The 22,013-nt window shown below is 43.8% G+C and overlaps 1 protein-coding gene across 7 annotated transcripts in view; it reads left to right on the forward strand.

Moving 5' to 3' along the window:
* The window catches only part of LOC147685342 (uncharacterized), an 873,295-nt gene that overhangs the window by 157,089 nt on the left and 694,193 nt on the right, over window positions 1-22,013 (forward strand). The gene's annotated exons all lie outside the window — the stretch shown is intronic.

Here is a 22,013-nt window from a genome sequence, read left to right on the forward strand (position 1 = left end):
TCCAGATCATCGCGCGGCATGATGGGGACAAATGTGGATGGTGCTTTGAAAGGACTATTGCCAGGGGCTGATATGGTGATGTCTTCCGCTTCTGCCATCTCTTGTGTGTTGGAGATGCAATCCTGCATTCCAACACATTCATTACGTAAGGCATTCAGGGTACAAAGAAGTGGGATTTGCTTAACTGTAAGTCCCGAGTGCAGAGTTCTAGTCGGTTGTTCTAGCGTTGACCTGCTGTGGTTTTTAATTGTAACGAATTTCTCCAGCTTCAGTTTACGGATAAATTTGTAAACGTCAACTCTAGTCTCTACATAGTTCAAATTACTTTCGGGACAGAAACTGAGCCCTAATGCTAAGAGTTGTTTTTCCGCTGTGTTGAGTTAGATGTTTGTCAAGTTCACAATAGTTTGGTCAACGTTATTCGCCGCTATTGCCAGGCTTTCTTCTTGAGGAATTGTCCTCTGCCTCTTGCGTTAGTCACACTTGCGTCTTTGGCGCCTCCTGCTGTTTCTGTATATATATATATTACCTACTGGCAGTCGGCAGTAAGTAGTTATAGTTAGAACCTAGTTTCCATGGGAAAAGCGTTCTTTAGTTTGCTAATAACTTTAGCGTTGTTTGACGAATCTTCACGTTAGCTCCTATCCTGAAAGTTTGGGGGTAATTCGTCAAGCAGGGGCCGAGAAAAAAGGGGGGTCTCAAAAAGTGTTTTCTCTATGTTAATTTCCATAGAAAATGTTATTACAGGCTACAGCCCGAACTGCTGAACGGAATTGCAATAAATTTATCAAAAAGGTAGCACTTGGTTCAGAACTAAACCTTTTTTCTTAAATAGTGTAAATCCGTTCAGTAGTTGTTGAGAAATTCAAAACATAAAAGTCTAAAAAAATCAATTTCCCTTAGGAATTTTTAGCCAAGGCTACAGCCCGAACCGCTGAACGAGATTACACCAAATTTGACAAAAAGGTAGCGCTTGGTTCAGAAAGCAACTGTTTTTTTTAAATGGTGTAAATCCATTCACGAGTTGCTGGGAAATTAAAAAAATAAAAGTTTCGATATCTGGGGCAGCGGTGAGTTCAGGCACCCTCCAGACCACGAGCTTCACTGTGATTAGCTGCCAACACTCCAAACTAGGAAGTGTTGGCAGCCCTCTTGTGACACGGTAGAACTGAGTCACAAGACCCCATAGGCCTGCTCCGGGGGTCCCACAAGGACCCCCAGGCCCAAAAAATATATATATTTTTTTTAAATCGTCCGAATGAGTGCAGGGTACCCAAATCCAGATGAAATGCTTTTAACAAAATGAAGCCGGGGCTCCCCCACACCATTTAAATGAGCTAAAGGGTGGGCAAGGTCCTAGGGGTCGCCACCTCTCCTAGGCTATATAAATTAGGTGCGGGAGGCCCTTCCGCAGCCCCGGGGACCGCCACCTCCCCGGGGCTTGTTTTGTAATTAGTAGGGGGCCTCCGAGGCCCTCCTAAGCACCGGGATTGTTAAATATGCAGGGGGGGGGGCTTGCAGGCCCCCGAATCCCCAGGGACCACCACCTCCCCAAGGCTTTGAAAATAGAGCCCTTGAGGACCATGGGGACCGCCACCCCTTAGGGCCAGCTCATGTAATGTCTCAGGGTACCCACCGCCCTTTCATAGCAAACCCTGCTTTGCTTCATTGAAGCGAGAGCAGGAAAACCTGCTCTCACCTCAGTGAAGCGAAACAGGATTGTTTTTGGGCAAGGGGAGATGCATGTTAGCAGCTCCCCTTGCCCAAAAGCAATGCCGGTTCTCGCAGGAGGTGGGGAGCCAGCGGGACCCTGGAGGCATTGGGGCTCCCCACACTGACCCTACCCAAGAGGCCAGGCCCCGGAGGATGGGGTCCCCGGGGCCAGAAATGGACAAGGGAAGGGGGACCACATGGCCCCCCTTCCTAATGATTAATAAAAACATTCAATAATTGGGCATGCCCCAAGGGATGGGGTCCTTGGGGCGACTATAAATTAATGGAAGTGGGGCTTATTTTTTAGAAAAGTTTGGAGTGGCGATCCTAACGTGGCGCTCAGCACTGCCTCCTAGTGTGAACGCGCTGGTTGCACGGCTCTCAGTTAAGCATGGGCGGAATTTGCAAATTCGGGTGAATTCGTAATTGCGATTCGCAAAAATTTTCCAAATTCCGCGAGCTTGCGAATGTTTTTTTTGCGAGTTCGCAAGATTTTTTTACTAGTTCGGGAACAAGAACTTGCACATGCGGTTGCAACGGTCGCGAACATGTTGTTTCCACGTAACCGGCCTGCTCACGAGGCCTTTTTCCTGTTTCGGGTCGCAATGACGTGTTTGCATTCGCAATTTCCTGTTTCGGGTCACAATGACGTGTTCACATTTGCAATTTCCTGTTTCGGGTCGCAATGGCGTGTTCGTGATCGCGGCGTCGTTTGGCCAGCTACCAAAATCTCGCAGCACACGTGAACAGGGAGGAAAATTCATCAGAGAAAGCAGAATCATGGTAAGTCAATGCCGTGCGCGCAAGATTATATTTTTGGAGCGCGAACAAGAAAAAAAAATCTGCCAACTCGCGAATTGCGGATTTTTTTACCTGTAAATGAGACTTTGTTGTGTTTTCACCCCTTCTTGGAGGAACTGCATCTCCACTCTGCCTATGACTGGAGGATAATTAGCACCCCCGGAAATTTCTATCAGCCTTCCCTGAAATTTGACTCTAGTTGCGTCCCTGAATGGCGTACGTCAGCTCTGCCCGTTCCGCTTACGATTACAGAATCCTGTAACGACCGGATTTTCAGACCAGATATCACCAGCTCACCAAGACACCACCAACCCAGCCGAAACGTGACCATCTCCCTCCCCAGATCCTACTTACCACAGTATCTAGGTACCTTCCTGGGGATGGGGAATTAGCAATATACAAGCTCATATCATAAAAAACACCACTAAATCTATAGGATTACTAGGAATACTCACTGATTACTAAGGAATTCCATGTCACATCCTATGATCTCACCTTATAGTCTCACGGCAATCTGGACCAGACTATGCTACTCTCTTCCTCATGGTGGAGAGCAGTTCTAATGCATCTACCATTACACACCGACCACAATCGGTGCTCACGCAAGCCACAATCCGGTGGGTTTAAACATCGTCTCCTCCCGATGCTCTCACTTCCGTCACAATCTGGTGCGGATACACATTACCACAATCAATGCTTTCACTAATGCCACTCTCTCTAGCGGCAATCTCTCACAAGCCACAATCCAGCGGGTATACACATTGACCACAATCAATGCTCTCACTAATGCCACTCTCTCTAGCGGCAATCTCTGTCCTATGAATACCTTCAACGCTCTCTCTCTCCGTTGGGAAGTTTCTCTATTTGTCTAATATCTCCTGAGGGTGTCTCATACACAATATTATCCCTCATGTGGCGAATAGGAGATCCAATCCTCTCACACAAGAATGGCCAAATTGTAGCATTCAGAGGTTATCTCCTGACCTGATCTACACACAATCTTCCATGCTCAATTATCTGCAGGGAAGGGAATGTCACATCCTTCTCCTGCCAGCATTTGGGTAAAAAGAAGGGTTAGCTCTGTCCTAGAAGATAACAACCAAATGTAATTACTATATGCAAAGGTTATTCTCTGATTTAGGCGCTCCTTCTCCCTTTTGATCCATCAGTTACCATTACAGCATCTGGCTAGAAGAAAGGTTAGTCTTATCATGAATAATAACACTTGCACAGCTGTTCACTAAGAACTGGGGTCCCTTTATTACACAATAGCAAATTATAATATCACAATAACTAGCAATCTAGACATAGCCTGAAAAGTAAAGGGAAATAGACACATCTAAGGAATACACAGATCTGCGGGATCTCTTTATTAGAATGGCAAACAAGAAAGCTTTATTATCAGATTACTAATACATTCATATATAGCTGAAAGAATATTGGAACTGCAGATAGCTGAAAAGGGAAATAAGGAATTATAACAGGACTGCACACCGCGAAAAGAAAAGGGATTAATTAGTGCAACAATACAGTAGGGAATATAGCCTAGGAAATAAAGGAAAGGGTTAATGTATATATATATATGCGCACTAATATAACAGGACAGATATCACCTGATTATTATGAAGTCTTGTTCTAGCTGTCATCTGGGTCCCTCTCTCGTCTGTGCCTTGGCTCATCTCAGATTCTCCCTGCACTCTTGGACACACATCTGCGCTGATCACTCTGCACTGGATTCCTCTCTCCCACGAACTGTCTTCACCTTCCAACTTCAGTCTAATGTTATAGTTTCTGCCGCTCTGATAACCATCTGCTCCACTAGCTTCTTCACTCTGTCTGTTTGTTCCAGCTCCAATGTCCAACTTACTCCAGCTGCTCCCATAGACTAATCCACGATATAACTTCAGTCTCTTCCAAAAAGTATCACTCCAAACTCCAACTGTCAACTGCCAGCTCCAACTGATCTCTCATGATGTAACTTCATTCTGTCTCCAAAGCATCTTACTCCAACTGCAAAGCAACTTATTCTGACCAGCTCCTTCTCACTGTAACTCCTTCTGCCTGCAACTGCTTCTGACAAGTAACTGCTTATGACTGCAACTGCTTCTGACTTCTACCATTCCAAGATCCATCTGACCACTCTGCACTTCGCTAATATGGAATGCTCTCCCCTAGTGGAAAGTTCCAGCCAGTAGCCTCCTCCCACCAAATCCATGTACCAGGCTCCCTGCTCCAGACGCTATTACAGTGATCAACAGCTTGTTTCGTCTAGAGACTTGAGCCCCAGGGGCATTTCTTGATAAGATTCAGCTCCGGCCGGTTCTCTCTAGTTTGCAAAGAGCGAACAACACCTCATAACTAAAACATCACACTTGACCTGCAAGCATCTCAGTCTGCAGAGGCAGAAAGCAAAATGGAGTCTCTCTGGTTCTGGGCCTTGTATGCCCGAAAAGGATGAAATAGACACATAGCTCTATCAGAGTACATACACAAACCCTACCAATAGGTAATTTAAAGTCAGAACTACAGGATCCACCCTCTACTATAGGTCTTCAGGCCTGAGAATGATGAAAGGACACATAATTATGCCAAAGCCAATAGGTAATAGATGGATTAGAGTCAGAAATAAGGGATCTATCATCATATAAATCGGCTATCCTATAGTTTATGCTTCTAGGTCTGAAAAGAGGCCTGAAAAGGACCAAAACAAGCTAAGAATAGGGATCTAGGATGGTAGCAAGCTAAAGTCACCATCACTCAGAAATAGAACCAAAACTCGGTCACGACATTCCACCCTTGACTTTTAATTGCTAACATCCGTAAACAACAACAAACACATAAACAAACGTCAACATAACCTGTCAACAAAATCAAAAACAAAAAGAATCCCTAAAATGAAATGACAACTAAGAAAATACCACCTAACACTTGATGTAGGGAATGTAAATCTGACAACCAATTGAAAACTAATCAAAGCACCCTTAATCTAAATGTTGAAATGTAACTAAGATTGATCTGATAACAACAGAAGCTAACCAAATCACCCTTAAACTAAATGTTCCTCAACTTCTAGTGATAACTCATGAAATCTATTGATGTGGGGAAATGTCTGTCAAATAAAAACAACAAAGGGCCCAAATGAGGCCTAACAACTTCGGTCAACTTAGGAAACTCATTGAAAGGATTTGGTAAAATCTGACAAATAAACATAACAAAGAGTCCTCAAAGTCTGGGCAACCATTACTAATAGATCTAGGACATAACATAGCTAAAAGACACACCTCCCATGATAACTTAAAGTCTAAGGTGACCACCCTTGGAACCAATCCCACTGTTCTAATTAGGAGTTCATGGATCAAAGTGGAAGTGCAATAGTAGGGAAACAAGAACAACCCCATTTCTACGAAAATAGCTGATGTAGCACTATGCATATCAAGCAGGAAATCAGAAAAAGTAATCTGTGTGGTGCATATACTCTTCTAAAAGATACATCATATATAAGTAGTCTGTCCAGAAATTCCTGCAACCAAATAGCTAAATCATAGACTTAAACTTGGAAAACTGAGTAATAGTAGACCATGCCAGAGGCAATAGGCAAAGGTCATAAGTCATCTAACTCAAGAAACAGTTTGCACCTAATCCCTCTTTATCAATCTGTGGAGCACATGTGTGCACCATCATTCAGAGCGCTGCTTTCCCTTCATTGGCAAGACTATTTTAAAAGAAACAGCAAAACTATAAGTAGGTGAGAGATAGACAAGTGCAAAGTCAATATAGATATATCAATGATAAAATAGCATAGCATACTAAAATCAAAACATCATGATGGTAATTGATGTATATCATAGGGCATTAGATTTCAAAAGCAGCTCACTAATTATATTGCACCCCATGACTCTCAAACATTAATACAAAAATTGGTGAACCAAAGGCTCAACCATCAAAAAGGCCCTGCATCTTTTAATTTGCAACTGGAATCATAATAAAATAACAGGGCAGGAAAAAGAAAACTATCATTGGGGCCCGGTATCTGTTGACTGCAAGAATCAAAATAAAATAATCATCATCTGAATAGAGTCCAAAGGTCCATTGAACAGTCACTGAAAGGCAAAATCATGTGAAAAATTGGGGACAAGATTGCAGGCCATACTGAAAACCTTATTAATATGGGAAAATCCAAATTTCAGACTACTTGTGTGATGAAATGCAAAACATAGTAAATATGAACACCATTAAATGATGGTTCATTCCAGGACTTCACTACATGAATGGGAAAAATGATCCTTATGAAACAAATCAAATATGTCAGGAAATCTTGATATCCATATCATTAAATTTCTAATCAGGAAATGCTAATTTAACTGCCAAGGCAGCCAACTGTAGATTCTAATTTTGATGAGAAAGTTCAGTCTGTAGCCTAAAAAGGATGTTATTCTAAATGCAAGAAAAGTGTCTCTATATAAAAAAAAAATTGCCTCCATCTTCACTTTTAGGCAAGAAGTTCTCCTGTGTGAAAAACACACCGCTCAGTAGCACACTTTGTTCGAATCCATCTTCATCTGTATTTCTTTGCCAAGGAAGAATCCCATCCGATGTCGTCATCCATGGAACATCAGCACCCGTCCGCCATCAGCCGTCTGGTCTGGCTCCAGGCTTGGGGGGTTCCAATCTTCCAAAATAACAAGCTAAAATAACAAAATAAAAATAAAAAAGACAAAAAAACAAACAGGGCGGGAAAAGGTATCACTCGCACCCCGGACAGCAAATCCCAGCAACCTAAAACAAAAGACAAGTATCATCAATCTTGCAAAAGAAAAACTTCAATAAAAAAAACCACATTTTTTTATGTCCCTCTCAGAACCCTGTGGTTTATAAAATCCTACTCTAAGTTTAGTAAACGTTTAATAAAAGTATTTGCATTATATTCTCTAAATTTGTTTGGGCAAAATCTAATTTTTTCTTTCACAGCCAGAAGGGCTGGGCAGCTAACTTCACTACTTTCTCACTCCTTGCTAGCATACCCCTCCCTTCAGAGATGTCCGCGTCCCAGGGCTGGCTCAGTTTCAACCATAACAAGCAGGAGACGGGCTGCTCTCTGCGATCTAAAATTGAGTCACTGCCAATGCTGATCTCATTGCAGAAGCGAAGCTCCTGCCAATTATTCTGTTTACATTACTGAAAGGAAAACTATTCATCTGCAAGCGTCCCATATCTCTAGCCAGGGAAGCTTTCTGGGCCGACTCTATTTATCTTACTCCAAGGGCCAAGCGTCTGCCAATTTTTCTGTTTACATTACTGAGGGGAAAACTATCCGTCTGCAAGCATCCCGTATCTCTAGTCAGGGAAGTTCTCTGGGCTGACTGTGAGGAAGAGCAATTTGACCCCTCCCTTATATCAACATTCCTCTGCGGAAAGAATTGAATCCTAGCCAATAATAACAAACTGAGGTGTCTCTGCTCTCATAAGCCACCCCTCCCTTACAAAAAGCAGCGGAGAAGAGAGAAGGCTTTGTTGAATGCATGCTTATCTCTTCAAGGTCAAAACCTAGCTGTTCACAGCCTGTGAAGCTTCTCGTTCTTAAATAAAACCTCATACTGTCATCTTTAGACAAGAAACAGACCTAACCTCTTTTGACCTTCAGCCAAACCCTGAATTTCATGTTTAAACACTCCACAGTTATTTCTAACTAATTTAAGCAAGTTCTGAACTATCATTTGTCTACAGCTTTATGAAAAACAAACTTAACAGGCTAAGCACTCTAACATTATTAACAGATAAAGGGCAAAACATTTAGTAACAAACTAAATACTCTAATCATTGTTAGCAGCTGAAAGGCAAAATGTTTAGCAACATTGAAAATCACATAGCAGCAAAAGGAACAGCATTTTCACATTGGCGCAAGCATTTTATTTTTGTGATTAAAGGTACCAAATTTATTTCTGTTCAATTCCACTCTATGCAGACAGCTGTTCCTGTCTGAATGGGAACATTTTTCTCTCTCACACTGTTCTGCCTCATATCAGTGCAAAAATACAGAATCATTTGCATTTGTATATTAAACAAAAGGAGTAGCTTGCTTTAGGAGAATAATCAGTTATATTTTCTATATTTGCAAAATACATTACTGAGCATTTCTAAAACCACACAGTTGCATATCAATTTTTTCAAGCACATTCTACGTTGGGCCTGTTTTATTTCCACAACCGAGATCACTAATCTAAAACACTGGCTTGTTTATCTCTCTGCACCGTCCATTCTCAGCTGAAAACTCTCTCCTAATGCCATCTAAAACACCCGTGTAGTCTGCAGTCTTACCCGGCATCCTAAACATGCCAAAACTCTGAATCATACACTTTTAATGATGTTGTCAAAAGTATATTCACACATATTTCACGATGTATATGAAGCAGCCTATTTAAAAAACACTGCTCCTGTTCAAGATGTTAACTCTCTGTCTGCCAACTGAATGACACTTTTCCTCAGCAGTCCGTAAACTCATGGAAGTTTACCCCTCATGTTTCACATAACAACTGAACACATTTTCAAAAAATGTTCTCTAATCACTTGAAAGAGATCCAGCTCTCTCCTGCCTAACGTAATGATAACATGCTATGTACAAGCCATCTTTTTTATACAACATTTCACATTTCACAGCACAAGCAAATGCAGCAAGCAATTTAATAGGTAATTTACAAGATACAACTATAAAAAAATAATATACAAAATGTACTCCACACGCGCCGAGCGCAAACCAACAAGATGAAAACAAAACCGCGCTACCAGGCTTACGTAAGCGGTTCGTGACGCCAGATGTAACGATCGGATTTTCAGACCAGATATCACCAGCTCACCAAGACACCACCAACCCAGCCGAAATGTAACCATCTCCCTCCCCAGAGCCTACTTACCACAGTATCTAGGTACCTTCCTGGGGATGGGGAATTAGCAATATACAAGCTCATATCATCAAAAACACTACTAAATCTATAGGATTACTAGGGATACTCACTGATTACTAAGGAATTCCATGTCACATCCTATGATCTCACCTTATAGTCTCACGGCAATCCAGCCCAGACTATGCTACTCTCTTCCTCATGGTGGAGAGCAGTTCTAATGCATCTACCATTACACACCGACCACAATCTGTGCTCACGCAAGCCACAATCCGGTGGGTTTAAACATCGTCTCCTCCTGATGCTGTCACTTCGGTCACAATCTGGTGCGGATACACATTGACCACAATCAATGCTCTCACTAATGCCACTCTCTCTAGCGGCAATCTCTCACAAGCCGCAATCCAGCGGGTAGACACATTGACCACAATCAATGCTCTCACTAATGCCGCTCTCTCTAGCGGCAATCTCTGTCCTATGAATACCTTCGACGCTCTCTCTCTCTGTTGGAAAGTTTCTCAATTTGTCTAATATCTACTGAGGGTGTCTCATACACAATATTATCCCTTATGTGGCGAATAGGAGATCCAATCCTCTCACACAAGAATGGCCAAATTGTAGCATTCAGTGGTTCTCTCCTGACCTGATCTACACACAATCTTCCATGCTCAATTATCTGCAGGGAAGGGAATGTCACATCCTTCTCCTGTCAGCATTTGGGTATAAAGAAGGGTTAGCTCTGTCCTAGAAGATAACAACCAAATGTAATTACTATATGCAAAGGTTATTCTCTGATTTAGGCGCTCCTTCTCCCTTTTGATCCATCAGTTACCATTACAGCATCTGGCTAGAAGAAAGGTTAGTCTTATCATGAATAATAACACTTGCACAGCTGTTCACTAAGAACTGGGGTCCCTTTATTACACAATAGCAAATTATAATATCACAATAACTAGCAATCTAGACATAGCCTGAAAAGTAAAGGGAAATAGACACATCTAAGGAATGCACAGATCTGCGGGGTCTCTTTACTAGAATGGCAAACAAGAAAGCTTTATTATCAGATTACTAATACATTCACATATAGCTGAAAGAATATTGGAACTGCAGATAGCTGAAAAGGGAAATAATGAATTATAACAGGACTGCACACCGCTAAAAGAAAAGGGATGAATTAGTGCAACAATACAGTGAGAATATAGCCTAGGAAATAAAGGAAAGGATTAATGTATATATATATATATGGGCACTAATATAACAGGACAGATATCACCTGATTATTATGAAGTCTTGTTCTAGCTGTCATCTGGGTCCCTCTCTCGTCTGTGCCTTGGCTCATCTCAGATTCTCCCCTGCACTCTTGGACACACATCAGCACCGATCACTCTGCACTCTGCACTGGATTCCTCTCTCCCACGAACTGTCTTCACCTTCCAACTTCAGTCTAATGATATAGTCTCTGCCGCTCTGATAACAATCTCCTCCACAAGCTTCTTCACTCTGTCTGATTGTTCCAGCTCCAATGTCCAACTTACTCCAGCTCCTCCCATAGACTAATCCACAATATAACTTCAGTCTCTTCCAAAAATTATCACTCCAAACTCCAACTGTCAACTGCCAGCTCCAACTGATCTCTCATGATGTAACTTCATTCTGTCTCCAAAGCATCTTATTCGAACTGCAAAGCAACTTATTCTGACCAGCTCCTGCTCACTGTGACTCCTTCTGCCTGCAACTGCTTCTGACAAGTAACTGCTTCTGACTGCAACTGCTTCTGACTTCTACCATTCCAAGATCCATCTGACCACTCTGCCTCTCTGGACCTCGCTAATATGGAATGCTCTCCCCTAGTGGAAAGTTCCAGCCAGTAGCCTCCTCTAACCAAATCCATGTACCAGGCTCCCTGCTCCAGACGCTCTCACAGAGATCAACTGCTTGTTTCGTCTAGAGACTTGAGCCCCAGGGACATTTCTTGATAAGATTCAGCTTCGGACGGTTCTCTCTAGTTTGCAAAGAGCGAACAACACCTCATAACTAAAACATCACACTTGACCTGCAAGCATCTCAGTCTGCAGAGGCAGAAAGTAAAATGGAGTCTCTTGTAGGCCCAAAAAGGATGAAATAGACACATAGCTCTATCAGAGTACATACACAAACCCTACCAATAGGTAATATAAAGTCAGAACTACAGGATACACCCTCTACTATAGGTCTTCAGGCCTGAGAATGAGAATGATGAAAGGACACATAATTATGCCAAAGCCAATAGGTAATAGATGGATTAGAGTCAGAAATAAGGGATCTATCATCATATAAAGCGGCTATCCTCTAGTTTATGCTTCTAGGTCTGAAAAGAGGCCTGAAAAGGACCAAAACAAGCTAAGAATAGGGATCTAGGATGGTAGCAAGCTAAAGTCACCATCACTCAGAAATAGAACCAAAACCCCAGTCACGACAAATCCGTAGATTCTATCCGCTGTATGTCAATGATCCAGCTGTGGGGCTGGGAATATCTTGCAGACAAAGTTCTCGGCCTTTTATTGCCAGTGCTCCATGGACCCAGCAGCAACCTTTAGGGGATCTAGTGGAAGGGACTCCGGGGTTCCAACAGTCAGAATTCCTTGATCCAGAGATTAGGGATCTGGGAGGGTATCCACTGAATGAGAATGCAGTATACCACAATGAGAATTCCAAGCTCCTGGACTCGGTTTTCCAGGCATCCTTGAGGTATTCCTGCTAACCAGTGGCCCAGATTTTAGTGGGCAGGAACCCAGGGTACTAGAGCAAAGGCTGTGGGGATCCCATAGCAAAGAAGGAAGGTACCACAGGAACCAGCGCAATGCCTACTCACGCTTCGTGCATAGCATCAGCTCTCTCGAGCTTTGGTTTGCAATCTGATGCTCTGCCGGGGTTGCCACTGGTTGGCAGCCAATTAGAGCCAAGCTCATGCTCGGGGGTTATGCTCCGCCAACATATGTACTTATCCAATCACTCCGCTGATCCACAAGCACTTATAAATTCACCATACACTCTCCTTGCAGTACTCTAATCATCCAGTCTCTACCCATGTACTCATAGAATGACCCAGACAATGTTACATAAATAAGATCTTCCCCACTGCCAGAGGTAACATGGTTGTGTGTGCAGTCAAGAGCACAATGTAATGTGGTAGGGCCCAGGGCCATCATGCATACATAATGATGGAGGCAGTGGTCAGTGGACAGACACGTGGCATTGAGTTGAGGTGCACAGTTAGTGCACCTGAAGCACTCAGCGGGTGCATAGCCAGCGATGATGCTTGGTCCGGCCGGGCCGCACTGGGAGCAATGTCTGATGCATACTGGACTCTGCAATTCATGAATCAAGACTCAATTTTATTTGTGAGCCCTGACCGCAGAGTAGGCTGGAGGCAGTGGTCATCAAGGGCACACAGCCATGTGACATTGACTTGAGCTGCACAAAGTTAGTGGCACCTGAAGCACTCAGCGTGTTCACAGCCAGCGATGATGCGTCGTACGGGCAGGCTGCACTGGATGTAAAGACTGTTGCCTACTAGAATGTGCAATGAATTAACCAAGACTGAATTTGAATTGTGAGCCCTGCTGACCACAGTGTATGCCAGAGGCAGCGGTCAGCAAGGGCCCATAGCCATGTGGCGTTGACTTGATCTGCAAAGATTGGGAGTATTTGGTCTTCTTAACCGATTAAACTCTCTTAAACAATTTGCATGGGCACAATTCTTGACTTATGAGTCCTGCTGACCGCAGTGTAAGCTGGAGGCAGCGGTCTGCAAGGGCCCACAGCCATCTGGTGTTGACTTGAGCTGCACAAAGTTAGTGGTATCTGAAGCACTCAGCGTTTGCGCAGTCAGTGATGATGCGTGTTCCGGGCGGGCCGCACTGGTAGCAATGTCTGTTGCCTACTGGACTGCGTCATCTGCAATCGTGACTCAATCTCAATTTTGAGCCCTGCTGTCCGCAGTTTAGGCCGGAGGCAGCAGACAGCAAGGGCCCACAGCCACGTGGAGTTGAGTTGAGCTGCACAGTTAGTGGCACCAGAAGCATTCAGCGTGTGTGCAGCCAGCGATGATGCTTGATCCGGGTGGGCTGCACTGGTAGCATTGTCTGTTGCCTACTGTACTGCATCATCTGCAATCGCGACTCGATCTGAATTGTGAGCCCTGCTGTCCACAGTGTACATCAAAGGCAGTAGTCTGTACAGACATAACTCTGCGGTGCTGTGCCGCTGGGTTCGAAGGGAGCCTGTGTCGAGGAGTCCGGCGGTCACAGGTGGCAGGGTGAGGGCCGACACTCTGGCAGACATGCTGGCCTTCCCAGAAGTGAAACACGCCCAGCGCCCGCCCTATTTCTTCACACTTCTATGCTGGAGTGGTGTATGTTGGACCCGCCCACTCCGCTTCTGCTTCCGCTTACAGGGGGGAGGACACAGCTACATGACTGAGATCTTCCCCACTGCCTGAGGTAACAAGGATGCGTCCACTGTCCACAACATTACAAGCACCAGCAGTATATGTACACATGGAGAGGTCTGTGCTCTGCATAGTGAGGTCTGTCCAGCACATCACCGCTACACTTGGCATTGTGTGCATTGTTATTGATGGTAGACTTGCCTCCTTCACACATACTTGGTCCCCACCTCTCCCAACATTCAGCTATTGTGTGGCTGAGGGGCCATGCCGTTTTGGGATGGTCCACTGTCCTGTTCAGCGCTGCCTCAGTGATAGTAGGGTTGGGGGTGGTCCGGCGGGAGGTCCTGGGGGTGGTGGCTGTGATTGTTGTGGCCTTCCTGGGTGTCGGAGCTGCATGATCAGTAGCTCTATGACATGTGTTGGTCTTCCGATGTGGCTCTGGGCTGGGCTCCCTTTCATACTGTAGGTAGTCATCCTGCTTTACACCAGTAAAAGGCAGATGTTAAATTCTTAATGCTAAAGCGGCTTATCACCTGTTTTTGGATCGCATCGCAGATTTGACTTGTCGTTAAAAATATCGGGAAGTGGTATTTTTGTTGTTTTTTTGCACGGGAACGCCAACTCTGCATATCATTAGCGTTAGTTGTCTCTCTACTTCGTGGCGATGTTTTTTACGGAAGCTATCACTGGAAAACTGGCGATATCGAAAGTTTTCACCAGGTTGAGACTGGGATGAGGATTCTTTCACCACTTTTGCTGCACTAAAGTGCTGATAACTCAGCGATAATTCCTTGATAATACGCCCCATAATTTCTTTTGTCCAGATTTGTACACCCAGGTGCTTTTTATAAAATAAATAGTAACAATTTCTTGGTCCTATGGGTTTTTGTGGGATCCCCTGAGCAGGTCTAGGGGGTCAGGGTGTTTGTACCCTGCCCACTTTCCTTATTTTTTCATCTTTTTTTCTTGTGATTGGCATGTAGCTACAACAAAGTCCTAATAAATACAAGGGCATGTTTTAGAGTCACCCTATAATCCAACAGTGGGGACTTATTGCGAGTTATTGGCACTTTAGTGCAGCAAAAGTGGCGAAAGAATTGTCGCCCCATTCTCAAGTTGGTGCACACTGCCACATTGCCCACAGGCTGATGGTACCAACACAGCGGACAATCAATATGCTCCGCAGACAAAGCTGCTGGCTGTGCTGCACCTGTTGGCCTCTGGTACCTTCCGAATAACAACTGTGACAGTCGGAGGACTCTCACAGCCAACCCCATTAAACTTCCTCACACGTCTTGGATGTATGTCCACAAAAGCAACGTAGGTCCCCTGTATCCGCACCACCCTCCCGTCCCAATTCGTAGTATTCCTGCACAACCAACCTCAACCACAGACAGTGCTTGACGCCTCTGTGCTCCAGATCCAAGATTGTAGTCACTGAAATCGGGGTGCACCAGGTCATGAGTCTAGTAGTCAACAGTAGTGGAAAAACAGTCCTTTATTAGAAAAACATAAATTAACAACACAAAAACATCAAACAACGAGTGACATTCCCAACAGGGAACATCAACTTGTGCATTAAAATAATTGTAGATCGTCCTGGTAATCCCAAAACTATGTATTCAGGAACCTGTTGGATAAATGAAGACAATGGTCAAGCGTTAGTATGGTCACACACGTAATATAGTACAATGTATTGCACTTGGACAAACCGGAATGCTTACAGGTATGATCAATCCTGCACAACATGACCGTAACAGACGTTTGTGTGGTCGTAACCTTCATAGGAAAGAAAAGGAATGTTACAACCACACGAACATCTGTTACAGTCTCATTATGCAGGATGTATCACACCTGTAAGTTTCATGGTCTGTTTCAGCTTGATACACCTGCATGTTCACTTCCCCCACACTGCACAGGAGCAGCTGGATACCAAGCAAGGGAACCACGCCATAGCAGGCTTCCTGCAAGTGTTGGGGGCAATTGAGTGCACACATGTACTACTTGTGCCCCCTGCCGATACTGCACACATTCACTGCAACAGAAACCACATGCATTCCAACAAAGTGCAGGCAAAACTGGACCACCTGGTCCTGTACACTAATGTTGTTGCAAAATTCTCAGTCAGTGTGCATGATTCCTATATCTTTCGCAAGCATCCCAGCCCTGGTCCCCAGACTAGTCTGCTGCCCACCGATGCCTGCCTGACCCTGCGCTCCCAGACCTCAATGCTCACCTGCCACCACCTGCTTGTCTCCAAGAGGGCCCACCACGTGACCGAGCAAACTCTTCAGCTTTCGCTGGATTTCCCGGCACAGGCCCCCAGCGCATCCTGTTGCACCGTGCCAAGGATTCATGTCTGTACAGCCAGCTGCCTTTGGCGTACAAGCGATCCAGCCGAGCTCACAATTCAAATCGGGTCTTGATTGCCCGGATGGTGTATCGAGGCCTACGCATCATCGCAGGCTGCACACCCGCTTAGCTCTGGTGGCACTAACTCAGTGCAGCTCAGGTCATCGCCATGAGACTGGAGGCCCGTGTCGGCCAAAATGACTTGGCTGCCACCAACTCTGTGTACCTCAAGTCATCGCCACGTGGCAGAAGGCCAGTGTCGGGCAAAGTGCTTCGGCTGCCACCAACTCTGTGCACCTCAAGTTATTGCCATGTTGCGGGAGGTCTGTGTCGGCCAAAGTGCCTCGGCTGCCACTAACATAATAACCACAGGGATACATCCAGATAGAGAGTGGAAACGGCATTGAGAACGTATGCACGACCCTTTTTATTGGCAGGGTCACATGTCCTGGGACGCCTGTGCTGCATGGGTGTGGTGTAGGTGCAAACCAGCCATGAGGGAGTGGTCGTGGCATGCTGACAACTAGACCTATGATCAGCAGATCACTACAGGTAAGACCTGGGACATGTAGCATTGTAGTTCCTTCCCTTTAAGTGTAAGCGGAGTGGGCTGGCTGAAATGTGCATCCTTCACGACTTAATATGGCAGTTTGAATCCGCACATCCACCAAGATAGGTGATGATGGATGCGCGACTCCAAAAAAATATATATATTTATATATTACCATTCAAGAAAACAGAAGACATTATATTATTTAATAACAAACAAAAAAATTACAAAAACAATTTTTAGGATATTAAAGTTACAAAATATCAGTTAAAAAAATTAAAAATGACTTAAACCATAATGAAAATTATAATTCGAAATAAGCATTTAAAAAACCTTTGAAATTCACTGAAAAAACCATAGGTTTCAGGCACGTTATAGTTAGTTGGACATTTCTCTCGTGCAAAACCATAGAAATTCTGCTGTTATAGTTAGTTCAGCTAACTATAACTCGCGCCCCGCAATGCACTGCTGAGGATGTCACATATTACATCATTCATGACATGGTCAGTGACATCACTGATAACATCTCAAATGACATCACTGATGACATCATCCACATGAAAATCTGATCCACCTTCTCACACTCTAATATAGCCTTTGATACACTCACTGTAAAATGCAGACAACCATTTTTGAAAACATCGACACACTAATACCAGTTACTACATACGTACTCACTAATTCCTAGGTCTACACACACATCCACTCATTCACCCATTCAATCACTCATACATGCAGTCACTCATCAATTCAACACTATCATAAGCACTCATATACCAATGCAGACACTCACACACCACCACTCATCCAGAGTTACTCACACACCTAGTCAGTAATGCAACTAATCAATCACACTTCCATTTACTGACCTATACAGTTATACACACACCACATCACCTATTCAAACAGAAACAAATGCATACTTACTCTCTTATACAATCACTGATACAAGTACACACACATCTATACAGCCACTCTCACAATCACTGACTCTCACGTATACTCATTTATATACTTCAACTTTCACATACACTGCCTTTCACATATGTGGTTACTTGGACATGTAACATTGAGACATCAATTCACTCACCAGCACATCTTAACACACTCTCACCCACGCATACAGCTGTTTCCAAATGCACTCTTGAACCCATTCACACAGTGAATCAACCACTCAAACATCTATGCACAGAGTCACACACCTCTAACCAACCCACACACACACTCAAGCACCCATACAAATATTCAGGCAACCAATCAATAACCCATATAGACACTCATGTAGATATTGACCAACCCATGCAGCAGCTTATAAAACAACAGACAGACTAATACGGACATTCACACGGTTTAGTCACTAACCCATGCATTCAGTAAGACACATGTAATCACTCACTTAAACAGTCAGTCACACACCTACTAAATCCTCCATTCAGACACTTATACACCCACTCATTCTTCAATACACATTGGCATATATATAATACATATTTAAACTTGAAAGAAAAACACAGTCATTGGATGATGTCATCAGTGATGTCATCAGCGATGTCATTTGATATGTCATCAGTGATGTCATCAGTGATGTCACTGACCATTTCATTAGTGATGTAATATGTGACGTCATCAGCAGTGCATTGCGGGGGCGCAAGTTATAGTTAGCTAAACTAACTATAACGGGGGAATTTCAATGGTTTTGTATGAGACAAATGTCAAACTAACTGTAATGTCCCTGAAACACTATGTTTTTTTTTAGTGAAAAATAAATAAATAAATAAATATATATATATATATATATATATATATATATATATATATATATATATATATATATATATATATATATATATATATTTTGTACAACTATATTCATGGCATCAATATTTTTTTGAATTTTCTTTACTTACCATTAGAAATACAGGATGTCAAAAAAAACTGACATCGATATTTAGAACTCGATATTGTGGTATGGAGATATTGTAGGTGTCGATATTATGTCAGTGAATCTGTGTGATGTGTGTTCTGCGTGGGAGGTTGAGTCTGGCTGTTAAGTTGTGAAAGGTTTTTAGTTATCAGTGAGTTGCTTGGTGATTCAGGTGTAGAGTGTCCTGCTAGTTTTGCTTGCTGGTGACAAAGGCATGAGTGATTTTTTTTGGTGTTGCTTGGGATCTGATTGAGCATATTCTTTAGCATCCTCAGAATGCAAAAGCAAGATCCTGTAACATGATTGACTTGCAAGGTCATTTACAGTTTGCTGTCAATGACGAGGCTGAAACTCCTGGTGGGGGTGCTGGGGTGAGTGTGGGCCTAAGGTCAGCCAGCCACCAGATGTAGTCTCATGATATGGTGTTTTTTCTGAAGATCACTACTTTTCCTTTCCCAGTGTTGAGCTTTAGACAGTTGGACTTCATTCAGCTGGTGACTTCTCTCATGAAGGTGGTGAATGTGTTCCTTGTATTATGGGTCTTTCCCAAGATTGAGAGTACAAGTTTCAGGTGAAATGAAATGAAAAAGATATTTATAGAGCGTGGCAAATACCCAAAGATGTCTAGGCGCTAGCTCATGGAGCAGACGAATGCTGAAAAACTACCCTACAGGATCAGGGATTGAACAGCCAGGTTTATAATGCTTTATTAAAAGCAAGCAGTTGAGTTTCTCTTCTTAGTCCTAAGGGGAGGGTTTTCCAGAGTCTGGTGGTGCCTACCAGAAAACTTCTGCCCCCCCCCCCCATTCCCGCTTTTCTGAACCTGGGAATCACTAGATTGTGAGCAAAGGAAGTCCTCAGCGACTGAACTGGAGCGTACCATTGGAAATATTGCCTGAAGAAGCTCGGGCCTCCACCATGTAGGTAATCTGCAAAGGAAAGGATTACATTAGCCGAAGGGCTCATTTTTGCGTTGAAGAGGGTCATGCTGATGGATGAACTTTGTCACACTCGTCAGATGTATATGTGAGCTTCTGAGGAGTGTGGTTCCAGGCTGACAGCTTGTGTTCAGTCCATCAAGAATAAGCAGATCCTGTGGAAAGCGGGTCCGTAGATGCTATCATTATGTAGGTGTCTGATGAGGATGGAGTGAGAGACCATGTTGTGTCATGTAGATATACTTTGCCTATATGCTGTGTTAAGTTTACATGAGCTTATTAGGAGATTAAACACCATTTTGACCTTTCTGCTGCTTCTGCACACAACACATATCTGTTGCATTAGCTTTGAGCCTAGTAGGGTGTTTTTATTTACACAAGAATAATATGTTGTTACTCTGATATCAGCCTTGCTTGGTGAGCTGTGTCTGTACAGTGAGTGCTGAAACCTTCAAGGATATCTCAACACAGTGGTTGTTGTGAGGTCTGATCTTCGCACGTTCCTAGACATAACATACATGCAGCTGCGGCAAAATTCTGGCTTTAGGCGTGTTTTATATTACTTTGCACAAGAGCATACAAACACACTTGACGGTGCTTCGCATGCAGAGAGCTGGTGGAAGATGATGTGATCCCTTACCACTAGGATCTTGAGGTATGGGGCCGCCCTGCTAACAACCCTAAGAGACCTTCTTAGATATAATATAATATACTAACTAGGGAGGGTGAGAATTAGGTGTTACTGAACCCTATTCGTTTTAACCATTTTACCATGCTTTCACCTTTTGTATTCTATGGACTAGTGACTATGCAGATTACTTTGATTCTTATAATATGTTTGCTTGTATTAGCTAAGATATTGCGTTTGAGAACACTGCATTAGTAAATAAACATTTCAATTATGCACGCGTCCTCATTTACTCCTTGTTCTGGATTGAAATGATTGCATAACAAAGAGTGTTCATGTGTTCCACGTTACCTGAGGTGTACTAAGTCCATGTTCTGGTTTGTCTAAGCATTGGGAGTCTGTGATAACCAATGAGACACTGTAGCTAGTCTGGTAGGGGATTTTGGGTACTGAGGTGAGTTTTGGTACACCCGAATTCACTGAGGTTTCAAGTCTCTATGCAGAGTTCTGTATGAGAACGGAATCCCTGTGACATGGCGCCCAACGTTGGTGGCCTTATTACATAACACTTGAGTAGTACAATATTCAGTCATTCACACCTTCACTATTGTTCCCGGTTAACGGTTGTGTCGGACAAACCTACCTATATTTACATAGGTCTTTTCAAGCTTGAATCTTTCAAAACGGTTTCCTTGAATAACTACTCAGTTGTGCTACAAAGTTTCCTTTGTACATTTTCCTTTTTGTGTCGCTATGGCCGTGGTGGACATTCCGCAACATAGCCACATTGCGGTGCTCGATCATTTGCAAAATTATAATGTTCCCATGGATGGCATTGCCGTAAGAATGGTGGCAAGTGCAGAGGTGGCTTACCCGTACGATTTTTACTCGTGGGTGACCTTCCCAGCTGTGAACACAAATACTAATTTGTTCGACACGTACACTCCCACGGCTGTGCCACAGGAATATGCTCCATATAGGGCACAGGAAATTCCTATAGATAATTGGCAGCACCGCGTTTGGTTCAATGGCACCCTACCCCATTCTTTGGCAGCTCCGAGGTTGGGTCCTTTGTTCATTCCAGGCGCAAATTGGCCTGTTTTGGCTGGATTTACACCTCATCCCCAACACGAGGCATGTACTGTGGTTGAGTTAAGACGACTACATGTAGTCTCAATTAGCGTAATTAGGTTGTTAGTGCGATACATAACCCGTAATCTCCAGGGTGGGGCCCCGGGTGGTGCGGCGCTTCCTGCCGGACAGGGCGGAATGAAACTCAGTCCCGTTCTGGTCAATGCTGTGATGGGCAACCGCCCCCAGGAGAAGGATGATTTTCCTTTCTGGCTTGCCGAGAAGTTTGACCAGCTGGAAGCAGTGTTTCCTAACATGACTCCTGGAGAAAAACACAGGAGTCTGACAATTAGCTTAGCGAAAGACTTGACTCCTGAAATCGGTGACTGTGAGACCTGGGGTAAAACATTTGCAGCGGTCTATACAAGGTGTTACGGCACTCCGTCTATGACTGTCCTGCCGACGGTCCTTAAACGTGTTCAGGATGAGCACGGACCTGAGGCTGCTGTTGAATTGGGTATGCGCCTCTGTGGCTCCTTTGATGTGGTTTCCCATCTCATACTTGCTAATGTCAAGGGGGATGCAGTGAACTTTCAGGTTGCCAATGCTTTGCAGGCAATTCCTGATGCCGAAAATCCCCGACAGTTGGCGAGGAATATTGTGGCGGCTTATAAAACCGTGGGCCGCAATAGTAGGGGTCTCAAACCTTTT

The sequence above is a fragment of the Lissotriton vulgaris genome, chromosome 10 (assembly GCF_964263255.1).
Source record: "Lissotriton vulgaris chromosome 10, aLisVul1.2, whole genome shotgun sequence".
NCBI classification, from domain to species: Eukaryota; Metazoa; Chordata; class Amphibia; order Caudata; family Salamandridae; genus Lissotriton; species Lissotriton vulgaris.